At 41.8% G+C, this 13,753-nt stretch overlaps 1 protein-coding gene across 9 annotated transcripts in view; it reads left to right on the plus strand.

Annotated features, from left to right (window-relative positions):
• The window catches only part of LOC136834791 (uncharacterized oxidoreductase TM_0325-like), a 118,925-nt gene that overhangs the window by 67,651 nt on the left and 37,521 nt on the right, over window positions 1-13,753 (plus strand). The window lies entirely within an intron of this gene.

Consider the following 13,753-nt stretch of genomic DNA (forward strand, 5'->3'; position numbering starts at 1 on the left):
CATCAACTACCTGATAATGTTCGTACCTGGTTTTTCAGGCGGAACTATTCTGTGGAGCTGGACCACGGATTCCAGGGGGCCTGGTTCTAGGAGTAGGACTCTCGGCTTTCTGTCCGGTTAGCCCATATTGTGATTAGGATGGGGATGACTGTATTATTACAATACACTCAATCCTAGCAAGCGGGTTTTGCTTACACTTGGGCCATACTAATCATGATGTGCTATCCCCCTTTTGGGGTAGGGTAGGGACGCAGACATTTGGGAGTCAGTTCCCACTTGTGCCATTAGTGGAACATCCAACTTCATAAAAAGCCAGTGATATCTTTTCAAGATTTATTATTATTTTTTTTTATATATATATATCTTTTATGCAAAGTAGTCTTGAGGATATTAGTACCCCTGGACCCCATGATGGTAAAATTCTGGCACAGTCGATGACTAATGGAACGTCTCTCCCGAATCTCCTTAACATAAATAGAAATGCTACAACGGAACATCCTGTTCCAAGTAAAATATCAATCCCTAAAGACTCGAAGAGTCTAGAAAGTGAAAAAGAAACAAATAATAACAAATTGGTAAACTCCAGTATTGTAACACTGGAACCATACATAAAGGACAATAACTCTAAAATAGAAACAAGTAATCCCCCTAAAACCCCATCAACACAAGACAGCTCATCACCGATGAATGTGAAAAAATTAAAAAGAAATAACTATCGACTAAATCCAACACTAGTTCATTTTGAACATATTTTTGGACCAGACAATTGGTCCAGATTTTTAATATTAAAAGCAGAAAAACAGATCTCACCAGCCATTTTAGAGAACAAATTATTAAATATACACCCCACACAAGACATGGAATGTAGACATATCAAAAACAATGAATGGCTAATACAAACAACAACCAAAGCTGTTAGAGGCAGAAGGAAACCAGTCGGACACTCCAGTGCTTTATTACACGTCCAATCAGTACAGAGGCGTGACTGCAAGTAAGGTGCAGACGCTATGGAAACATTGGCGCCAATTCCACTCTCCTCCTGACAACATACATCACACACAATCAACCATCCTACATCCCCTAAGATTATGGCATGGCAGAATGGCAAAATATTAAATGAAAATAATAAGTAAACATGTATTAAATGCATATATATAGACAAAGAAAGCTGTAAAAGGAAGATCCCATAGGACAAAAGCAATGGTTAACACTGAGTGTCACAACATACAAGGACATGCATGGCAACAATATATAGTACATGCATAAAATATGTTTGCACAACAGAATTTCTATCCAGTTCAGCTTACTGAAAACAAAAGATAAAATGAGCATAAGGGACAACAAAATGTAATTGTACAAGGTGACACAAGCACAAGCATGGGTTAAATCGATATCACCCATGACATACTGCCCATCCATGAGGGTTGCACTGTGCGCCTTTTGGACGAGGTGGAGCAGGTTCCAGGCTTGGGGAATGGCTGAGGACGTTGGGGGTTGCCGTTTTTAACACTTTCAGGTGCTTCCTGTTTCTAAGTGACACCCGACCGCTTCCATCCAACCTAATGAGATACTGTCGGTGGCCCTTAGACTCCACTACCAACCCAGATCGGTCCCAGGTTTTGGTTACAGGATCCTGCACTCTTACCCTGCAGCCTACAACCAGGGTAGAAGCTCCCTGGTACCAGTATATGGTGGGTCTCCTCTTGGGACTCTGCCATTCGTAGCTCCTCCGCTGAATTATCTCATCCCAGTGTCTCTCCACCTTGTAATGCTGTCTGGGTGTTGGCACTCCATCTCTGAGCTGCCTGCCGATAGCGAGCTGTGCTGGGGACTTGTCAAACCCCTTAGGGGTGTATTGAGGTACTGAAGAATTGCCAGGGATGCCTTGTTGCAATCGAGGCTGCCTCCTTTGCCTATGTTAGACCTGATGATCCTCTTGGCAGTCTTGACTGCTGCTTCGGCCCTTCCATTAGACTGGGGGTAATGGGCTGACGACAGGCATGCGTAACCCCCATTTTCTGAAGAATGATGTGGTCTCTGCACTAATGAGGTTTGTGCCCCATCTGTCGAGATTAGCTCTGGTGCTCCCCATCTTGTGAAGTATGTCCTCAAGACTGATATAATTCTTGATGACGTTGTGCCATGTGGGAAGTGTGCCACTTCCAGCCACCCGGTGAGCCTGTCTGCATAGGCCATGTACATATGGCCCTCCAACTGTAGCATGTCCACCACTGTCGACTGGAATGGGTATTCTGGGGGTGGTGTGAGTACTAATGGTTCAGCAGGTTGTGATGGAGCATGTACATCACAAGAGGCACATCCATCCCTGTGGCTCTGCAGGTCGCCTTCCATCCCTGGCCAGTAAACTGATTGTCTAGCCCTGCATGGAGCATGGAGTCTACCCCCTGATGTCCTGCATGAAGGCCTGTAATGACTTGACGGCGAAGTTCCTCTGGGATGAGCAGACGTGGGCATCCTTGTTCGTAAGTGTAGACTATCAGGTCTTCTACCATAGATAACCTGTCCCTAACTGAGTAAAACTGACGTAGGCAGGCCACCTCCTGTGCCTTCATGGCACCAGTCATTTACTGCAACTTTAGCTGCCAGCAGTTGATACACAGGGTCTTTAGAGGCTGCTTCTTTGACCCTCTCCTCATCCAGTATGAGGCATTCTTGCTCAAGGGCGGTGGCCGAAGCAGCGACAAGGGCAACAGTCATATCCTCTTCAAGTTCAGAATCCTTGTCATCTGGTTGCAACGGAGAGCAGGGAAGCGTGATAAGAAGTCAGCAGCGCAATTCCTCTTTCCTGGCAAGTATCTTACTTGGAACCTGTATTGTAGGGTCTTCTCCTTGAGACGGAAGAGTCTTGGGTTTAGTATATCCTTCAGCTCTCTATCACCCAGGAGCTTGACCAGCGGGCGGTGATCAGTCACGATCAGTAAGTTGGGGCAGCCCAACAGGAGTAGCCTGGCCTTCTTGAGACACCATGTGTGACAGCTAAGGCTTCTCCTCAACAGCAGCATACCCAGCTTCAGCCTGCGACAAATGGCGGCTCCCACATAAGGCAACACGCCACCCACCCTTGCAGCAAAATGGGGCATCAGCCGAGGCACAAGCACAGTACTGCTGCAGGATGACAAACCCAATCCCATCCCTGCTCCAATCTGTTAGGGCCGCTGTAGGTCGGGATTTGTCATAATATACCAGCCCATCCTTGGCCAGCTTGCATATGGCCTCCTGTGCTTGCGGAATCTCTCTTGTAGGTTGCTATCCCAGTACACATTCTTGCTTGTAGACTTCTTCAGGAGGTCTCTAAAGGGTTCCATCAGCGGGGCAGTGGCGAGGAAGGGTGCCAACTGGTTGACAAAGCCATACCATGACCTGATGTCAGTGACAGAGGGGTTGTCTGGCATAGGGAATCTCCGTATGGCAGCTAGACTCTCCTCTGTGGGCCTGTAGGAATCCCATCCCAGCTGGAACCGACGAAGTTCACTTTCTTCGGCAGAAACTGAATTTCTCTGGCTTGAGGGTTATGCCCTTTTAGCACACGTGTCCAAGAAATTATAGGTGTGCCAGAAGGCCTCCTCGACGCTGTTGTCATACAGAAGAGTATCGTCCACACATTTGTGTTTTTGGGGGATGTCCTTGATGGCGTCATCAAACCTCTTGGTGTAGGCATCTGAAGCTGAACAGTGTCCCATGGGTGTTCTTCTGTACCGGTAACGCCCCCAGGGTGTGATAAAGGTTGTGAGTCTGTGGCTCTCTTCATCTAACTCCACCTGGTGGAAGCCCCAATGCGCATCTGCCACTGTCTTGAAGGAATGTAAAGGCACCCCAGAGATCATGTCGAAAGGAGCAGGGGTGTGATGCGTCTCTCCTGCAGGAGGCATTAAGGCGTTGAAAGTCCACAGTGCGGCAGGGCTGACCTGACTTCTTGGCAACAATGACCATCCTCGCACACCATTCTGTTGCTTCACCAGTGGGTACCTCCTCAATGATGCCCTTCTTGATGTCCTGGTCCAACTGCTTCTTCACTTCTGACTCCCAATGCTTTGGCACTGATGCTGGGGTGTGGCATGCATAGGGGGTTGCCCCCGGCAGTAGGTGAATATGGTGCGGCTTGCCCTCCATGACTGGGAGGGGCTCCCTCTCTGTATTGAAAGTTGATGATGAAAAATGGCGCAAGAGCCACTGCTCCAACTTTGGGACGTTCTCCTCCACTGGTGGAAAGGGCATGGATGAGGGCTTGGGCAGGGATGGCCCAATGGGTGTGGGGACCTCATGCTCCAGTGCGAGGCTCGCTGACACTGGTAGGTGGTGGGGAAAGGACTGGGGCACGAGGCCAAAGTCCACAAGCAGCCAATGAAAGGAAGCAAGACCTTGCAGACTTGATAAAATACACTTCTTGGACGGTTGTCCTGGCACGTACTGAATGCGAAAGGGGCAGTCCCCATACACTCCAATCGAACATTGGCAACATCACGTAGGCCCCTGCGGTTTTGTGAAAGGGCAGGTCTTTCAATGAGGGTCGACAGCAAAGTGGGGCCTGCAACACACACTTGGGCCCCGTGTCTACCACAGCCTGTACAGGCTTGTGACCCTTAGGCCTAGGCCCATGCACTGATGAGGACACTATCACTTGTATAGTAGGCTGCACACTGGGTTGTACCCCGGCGGTGACCGCTCCCAGTGTTACTGACGAAGCAGGGGCATCACTCACCATCTTCTTCTTGCTCCTACAGAACCGTTTCAAGTGGCCAATTTTTTGACAGCCATGACAAACACTATTTCTCGCCGGGCACAAGACCTTCCTTGGCTCATGCTGCACTCCACAGTTCCCACACATACGAGCATTGATGGAAACTGAGGACCTCTCACCACTCTTCACCGCTGCACACTCAGGGGCTGGGGTCTGTCTCCACATCGGCCGCACGTGGCTCTTGATGCCATGTGTCATGCTGGGGCATGGAAGCATCTTTTGGCTGCCTCATATGACAACACACACTGCCCTTAAGGCATCTACACTACAAATGGAATCACACGACCTATAGAGGTCTCTTTTCAATATCTCATCCCTTAGACCTACCATAAGCTTCCTAATAAGCATATATTCGGACAAATCGCTATGACAGCTAGGACACTGGAAGCCACAATCCATGGCTTTTTGAGAGCACTTTGCAAAATATTCACTAATTGACTCCTCACGTCCTTGCATATACACAAAAACTCAGCCCAATGCACGGCCTGGTTCGAAGCACGCAGAACCATGGCCCCTATAGCATCCAAAGCCCCTTCTGGAGACAAATTAGCCCACTGTGCATCACTATACCTGGCATCCAGTGTACGTTGCAACTCTGGGGTGCAGTGAAGCCTAATATGTTGAACTGCATCCGTTGGTTGAAGCTTATATAGCCTAAGCCACTGTGTCATGGACCGTTTCCAAGTCCTGAAGGAGGCCGACGACATTTCCAAAGCACACTTCTCTGGTAGTGGTGGGGCTGGGGCCTGGGACTGCTCTGTAGACACAAGCCACTCGCCATTGTAGCAAAGCGGTCATTAAGGGCTTGCAACGCATCTCGCCCTTCGGCAACCACATGCTGAAGAGCTGGTGATCTTGGCGCTACTCCAAGGAGTACTGTGGGCACCCCTGGAGGATCGTCGTGCCCTCCTTGTCGTGAAAGACGGTCTCCCTGGTGTAGACATCCTTATCCTTTTACAACACCCTACTCACTGCGCCATGTTAGAGGCAGAAGGAAACCAGTCGGACACTCCAGTGCTTTATTACACGTCCAATCAGTACAGAGGCGTGACTGCAAGTAAGGTGCAGACGCGCGGGAAACATTGGCGCCAATTCCACTCTCCTCCTGACAACATACATCACACACAATCAACCATCCTACAAAAGCCCAATCAACAACTTTTCTACAAATAACCAACATAAATGAAATAAAAGTAACAGTAACCAGCCATGAAACACTTAATTATACACAAAGCACAGTAATGCTCCCAGACAATGATGAAAAAGAGCTACCATCAGAACAAATCTTAATTGACTCCTTAAACTAAGATACAATAACATACATGACTTGGAATTATATGCTGTCCCAAGTAGAAGGGATGCAAATAAACATATTAAAATAGTCAAAATAAAATTTACAAACCGGGAACTACCACGAAAAATAAAAATTTGGGACTGAATAGAGAGGTTCGCCCCTTTGTCCCTAAACCTCTCCAATGCTCTAACTGTCAAAAATATGGCCATTCAACCAAAAGATGTAGAAATAACGCTATATGCGCTGTATGTTCTGAAAAAACCACACAACAAATTGGAAATGCAAAACCTTCAAATGTGTAAATTGCAAATTAAATCATCATGCTAAATCTAAAGACTGTGTATTTTATCAATATTATACAGAATTACAACTGTTAATGGACAGAACTGGTATGCCCGTTAACTAAGCCAAACTCGAACTGAAGGTGAGAGGAATCAATGACCCAGCAAAACTCCATTCATATTCAAATATTGTAACAACTCATAATAAACATAAAGAATCTCAACACAGAATAGATGTGACACACCTCTCCCCCTCCTCTACTATTCATAAAAGCCCAAGAGTACAGTTACAACAGGCCTCCCAGTAACAAGCGAAGTTAATCATTCAAAAACGAATTCCAATGATATGGAAAAATCAACAGAGGTTAATAATCCAGATCTGGAAACTCATAATACATTAACGTCATCCACAGAAAACTTAATTGATAAAAATAACCATAATAAAAAAAGGAAAGTAATTGACAGAACTCCCCCTAAGGGAAAAAACCTAACATTCCATTCACAGATCGATCTAGCAAAATCCCAGTCTCACCCATTAATCAGAAACAGATTACATTAACTGCATCACAAGTGGAAATCCATAGTGTTCCACAATCCAAAACAAATATAAATAACGATTCCCCAAATATGGATAAATCAACTAACTCTTCTGCACTCTCATCACCGAAATCAATGCAGAAACTTTCAATTAAACATCCCACTGAAGAACCAAAAACCCATAAAATTAATCAAATTACAACCACATCAAATCAACCCTCAACAAGACCAAAGAATAGTAATAATAATAAACCTAAAAATTCAAATCAAAATTTTGTACCAGCACATCGGAGATCCAGTATGCCTATACCAGAAATTCCTAACAAAAATATTACAACATCCAGTAATGGGAGCATAGATGGGACCAGAGATTAGAACCATTCCTTCAACACTCGGAACATGATTTATCTTGCAGATGTCAAGAGTGTTTCATCATTACGTACAATCGTTTACCTAACAAAAATGAAAATATAACCCGAAATTTCATAAATAACTTTACTAGGTTCCGAAAATGCCCTTTAACATTCCATCAAGATGGCGAACTATGCTCAGAATCCTTAAAACTAAAGAAAAACATGATCAAAACTCAAATAGATTTCCTAATAAGGAAATATGAAGAAGAACCGATCAATGCATCAAATATTCAGCAATCAAACCTAGCTGCAAAGAAACCACAAAGCAACACAAACTCTCTTAAAATGTTACGGGATGTAGCTAAATCATCAATTAACTTACAAAATCTAACGCCAATCCCCCCAAACAATGACCAATAAAATAATTCAGTGGAACATGAATGGATTTTCTACTCGGCTTCGGCTAGGTGAAATCCAGAGAATACTAAAGGAACATAAACCTGTTTGCATATGTCTACAGCATATTGGTACAACTCCTAAGGACTTTAGAAACTATAAATTAGCTTGCCACTCACCAACAGTGGATGGCAAGCTAGAACAGCTATATATATTCATAACGATTCAACTTATGAACCCCTAAATATTACAGCACTGTCATATCAAATAACTGCAATCAAATTGCATATGCCAGACAATCAAATTATCTCTATACTGAATCTATATAATCAGCCAAATTTTAACTCAAACTTTAGTGATTTACCAGAAATACTAAATAATGTAAATGGCCCCTACTAATAGTAGGCGACTTCAATGCCCACAATCCATTATGGGACAACACACATGCTATTAACTTGGCCAGGACAAACACTGGGAATTGCATAAATGTTCAGAATTTACATTCCCTGAACGAAAGTGATTCACCAACGTACTTCTCAAAAACTCATTTAACCTTCTCCTCAATAGATATTTCAATATGTTCACTGGAATTAATTGAAAGACTGGAATGGAATGTCCTAGACGACTCATATACTAGTGATCACTTTCCAATTGTTTTGAATTATTTGAACAACCAAAAACAATCATTTCCCATAAAATATAACTTACTGAAAGCTGACTGGGATAAATACAATTTACAAACTAGAAATATCCCTCCCTTCCCATTAAATCAAAACAATAATGTCACAAATGATTTCTTTTCCAGTTTTGTAATCAGTGCTGCAGATAAATGCATCCCCAAAACTTCTTCAACCCCTAATATATCCCCCGTTCCATGGTGGTCTAATAATTTGTCTCTCTTAAATCGAACCAAACACACACTGGCATGTAATTTGAGTAGACTAAAGTCCAGATTAAACACCCTTAATAAAGGCCCTTGTAATATAAACAAACTAAACAAGATAATAGTTATAAGTATAACTATTGATCACATTAAACCACTTTTTCAATAAATATAATGCAAAATTTCGAAAAACAATAATATTCGAAAAAGCTCAGTCGTGGAAAAATTATATATCGGAATTGTCACCAAATACTTCAATTAAGGAAATATGGCACAAAATCCGTAAAATCAATGGTAAACATGTAAGACCACCTAGAAGCCCAATACTATATAATGGCAAACTAAATCATAACCTACAAGATATTTCAAATATATTAGCCAAACATATAGAAGATGTTAGTGCTTATTGTAATTTAGATGAACACTTCAAAAGAATTAGAACACAAAAAATAAATCATACACTTAATTTTGAAACCTGATGAGGACCTTGATTATAACCAAGAATTTAATATGAACGAACTTAATTTTGCCCTAAAATCATGTCGATCATCAGCTAATGGGCATGATATGATTTCTTTTGAAATGATCCAGAATTTAGCCACACTAGCTAAAGAATTCTTATTAAAATTATATAATAGCATATGGCTAACGCATGTCTTCCCAACTAAATGGAGACATGCAATAATCATACCCATCAGTAAACCAGGAAAAGACCCTAGCAACCCCACTAATTATAGGCCAATATCTCTAACAAGTTGCTTGTGCAAACTGTTGGAGAAAATGGTTAGTTTGAGATTAACAAGTGTCATAACAAAACACTCAATTTTATCACCTACCCAATCGGGATCAATAGCTGGTAGATCTACACTAGACCGTTAACTCGAATAGAAGATCATATTAAAAAGGATTTGAAAAGAAAAAGCTGACAGTGGCTATTTTCTTTGATATAGAAAAAGCATATGATACCACATGGAGATACAATATTATGCAGAAACTCCAGAGGTCCAATATTCGAGGTCACCTTCCAATATTTATCAATAATTTTCTAACAAATCGTACATTTCAAGTAACGCATAGAAAATACATATTCAAATTGCTACGCTACAAGAGGAGGGTATCCCCAAGGCAGTGTTTTGAGCTGCATCTTATTTGCCCTGGCAATAGATGACATTACTATGAACCTGCCTGAGGGTGTACAAAATAGTTTGTATGTGGATGATTTTGTAATTTATTATTCAAGTTATTCTTTGAGACATGCTCAAAGAATACTTAATATAGCAACAAAAAATATAACCACTTGGACCAATTCCGTAGGCTTCAAGTTGTCGGTAAATAAAACAAATGGCATTGTCTTCTACAAAGACAAAAGATGGTTGAAACAACAAACCATTAAGTTATATCTCTATAATGAAGAGATAAACATGTGCAATAGTGTTAAATATTTGGGTATAATTTTTGACCAACATTTAAATTGGAAAGATCATGTCAAATATATCAAAGCCAAAGGATCTAAAGCCCTTACTTTATTAAAGAAAATCTCACACACCAAATGGGGTGCAGGACGAGACACAATGTTAATGTTATACAATGCAACAGTACTATCAGTTATAAATTATAGCTGTCCAATTTATTCAACTGCCTCAGAAACAACTTTAAAATCTCTAGATGCTTTACATCACGAGGAGCATATATATGTACAGGAGCCTTCCGCTCATCTCCAACTGTCTCTATCTAGCAGAGGCAGGCCAGCTGCCTCTAAAATATTACAGAGATCTAATTACTTTAAGAATAGGCTTATCCCTTCAAGCAGGCACATCTCCTGCATCAAATAAATTTCTCAATCAAAATACAAATAATAATCCAAATCAAAACTCATTTACTAAAAAAACTAATCATTTATTGAATTTACATAACATGATACCCAAATTTACCCAAGAAATAAATCCGGTCACACCATGGACACTAAAAAGGGCAAAACTATGCACATGTTTATCATATCTTTCAAAGAAATATATGTCCAACACAGAAATGTACCATCAACATGCCATGGAACATGTAAGACGGAAGGGTAATCCCTTCATAATCTACACAGATGGATCCAAAAATGAAGGTGGAGTGGGCTCATCAGCTTATTCAAGTGATAAAACTATCCAAATGGGCCTTCCTCTAATATCATCAGTATTTACAGCAGAATTAACAGCCATACAATTGGCTCTCAAGATTATAACAAAAAAGGAATTCCTTCAGCACTCATATTGAGCGACTCAAGAAGTGCAATTGAAGCAATAGGATCATTTAAATCAAATAATCACCTTGTCCAAAATATACAAAAGGAAATACATCAGTTAATTACAAACGGCCTTCAAATTCAAATTTGTTGGATCCCAGCCCATGTAGGCATTGAGGGTAATGAGAAAGCAGATAAAGCTGCAAAATTGGCTTGTACAATCCCCCCAACTACTATGAAAGCACCCATATCAGACTGGCTAGCATCAGTTAAACCCTTAATTTATAGGGATTGGCAGAATGATTGGACAAATATACCCCCACAAAACAAACTAAAACAAATTAAGAACGAAGTTAAAAAATGGCATTCTTCTACCCAAAAGCAAAGAATCAATGAGGTTATTTTAACAAGACTCAGAATAGGACACTCCAGACTCACACATGGTCATCTGATGTCAACTCCGCACACAAACCCAATAACTTGTGAAAGATGTAACATCCCAGTAACAATCAAACACATCTTGATTGACTGTCCCAGATGGCATCATGAAAGAAAGACTTATTTACAAAATAAATCAATAAAGGATATTCTAGCAGAAGGTAATAACTTTTCAATTAATAATATCATTCTCTTCCTAAACAAAATTAAATTGATAAGTGAAATATAATTCCCCTTTTTTTTTTTTTTTTTTCTATTTTTTTCTCGATTGTTTTTTTTCTAATCCCCCGCTTTTTTTTTATTATTTATTTATTTAGTTAACTACTTAATTTTTTTATGTACTCTTTCTCCTTTCTTTTCCCAGCCCGAGAAGAACCCTAAAAGAGTTCAGAGGTCTGGTTAAACAAATCATTTATAACTAACTATCTAGCAGAAGGTAATAACTTTTCAATTAATAATATCATTCTCTTCCTAAACAAAATTAAATTGATAAGTAAAATATAATTTCCCCCCCTTTTTTTTTTCTCTATTTTTTTTCTCGGTTGTTTTTTTCTAATTCTCCCCCCCCCACTTTTTTTTTATTATTTATTTATTTAGTTAACTACTTAATTTTTTTATGTACTCTTTCCCCCTTTCTTTTCCCAGCCCGAGAAGAACCCTAAAAGAGTTCAGAGGTCTGGTTAAACAAATCATTTATAACTAACTAACTAACCCCTTCTTCACCATCCCACCATATCTCATGAATTAACTCCTTATTTAATGAATGAAATTATTACCCATACTCAAACCAAAATCAGCACAACGTACAAGCAGAAATATATAATGTACAGATAAAGAGCACATCAGAAGAATTAGATAAACACAATTAGAGTAGATACACTGATAATAATTATATGAAGACTTCTGCAAACTTTTTTTTTTACAAATGTTCATCAAGATGATCTAGCAAAGACAAAATTCATGACAATCTTGCTGCACCCCTAGGCACTGTCTGTGGCACCCCAGAGTGCCACGGCACCCGTTTGAGAATCACTGAGCTAATATGTGGGCCAATTGGTTACTGCCCTTTCCAGTCTCGAAATTTTCAGTGCAGATTCCACACTAGCTTTATGGAATGGAGATATCTTAAGCTCCTCGTGTCTCTTCCCCAAGGACCAGCTTGACACTGCAGCCGACAGGCGTAGAGCAGACAACAATGACCGTCTCGTACATCAAGTTGCATCAAAATTGTTTGGTCCTTCTCATGCTGGCACTTCCAAACCAAGGCTCCAATCTGCTACTTGCACGTCTCCTAAGAGACCTCAAGGCGCGACGATACCACACAAAGGTAGTCAACCTTTGCCACATCCAACCAAGAAAGCCACTCAGCAGTGGCCCTTTCAGCTCCGCTCTTCCAGGCCTGGGAGAGGAAGCAGAGGCAGAGCTAGAGGAGGTGGGGGGTGCCTGGCAAGCCATTGAACAACTTGGCAGCATTATGGAGAGGAGACCTGAGTAGAAGATGATCTGTGTGTGAGATACCTACTACCCTTTAAGTTTCTCCTCCCCTCTCCGAGCTTCCCTTTCACCAAACAATGTACACTCCAGGATCACCGAAACTTCTAGCTCTCCAATAGGAAGTGAAGAAAATGATGGTAAAAGGAGCTTTGGAGGTAGTGCAAGACCCTTCTACAGGTTTCTTCAGCCTCATCTTTCTGGTTCCCAAAGCAATGGGCGATTGGAGGCCGGTAATAGACCTGTCGACTCTCAGCCTTTTCATCAGAAAGAGAGTTCAGAATGGAAACCATACACAGTCCTTGCAACCGTCGGGAAGAACGACTTCATGCTCACGATAGACCTGAAGGATGCACAGTTCCAGATTCCAATCCACCAATCATCCAGGGAGCTCCTTCACTTCAGCCTTGGAGAGAGAGTCTACCAATTCAAGGTTCTTTGCTTTGGCCTGTCAACTGCCCCACAGATGTTCAAAAGAATCTTCACCCTAGTCTCAACCTGGGCTCATTCTCATGGAATAATTATCTTGAGATACCTTGACGACTAGCTAGTCCTCGCAAATTCTCAGGTAAAGCTAATCCAAGACAGAGATCGTTTACTCCAATTTTGTCACGGCTTAGGCATCATGATAAATTTGGAGAAATTGAATCTTTTGCCCAGCCAAAGGATCCTGGGCATGCTCATAGGCTCAACAGTGGCGAGGGTGTTTCCATCAGATCAACGAGCAGTCAAGTTCAGGAGCACATAGCCCAGTTCTTCCTGTCCAAACAGAAGCAACCAGCACGTCAGTGGCAGGTCATTCTAGGTTACTTGTTGTCCCTGGAGAAGCTGGTTCCTCACGGGCGTCTTCACCTTTGCTCTCTTCAGGGGAGACTGAAGGAGTTTTGGTCCCCTTTGAAGGATTCCCCTATGATTCTGGTTACTCTCTTGAGAGGTGAGGCAAGACTAGCATGGTGGCAAGATGACAAGAACCTGACCACAGGAGTGCCCCTTCACTCCCTTTCGAGAAATTGTATTGTTCTTGGACACCTTGTATGAAGGTTGTGGAGCGCATTTGGAAGGTCTCTTAATGTCAGGACTGTGGGATCACCAAG

The sequence above is a fragment of the Macrobrachium rosenbergii genome, chromosome 4 (genome assembly GCF_040412425.1).
Source record: "Macrobrachium rosenbergii isolate ZJJX-2024 chromosome 4, ASM4041242v1, whole genome shotgun sequence".
Taxonomy (NCBI): Eukaryota; Metazoa; Arthropoda; class Malacostraca; order Decapoda; family Palaemonidae; genus Macrobrachium; species Macrobrachium rosenbergii.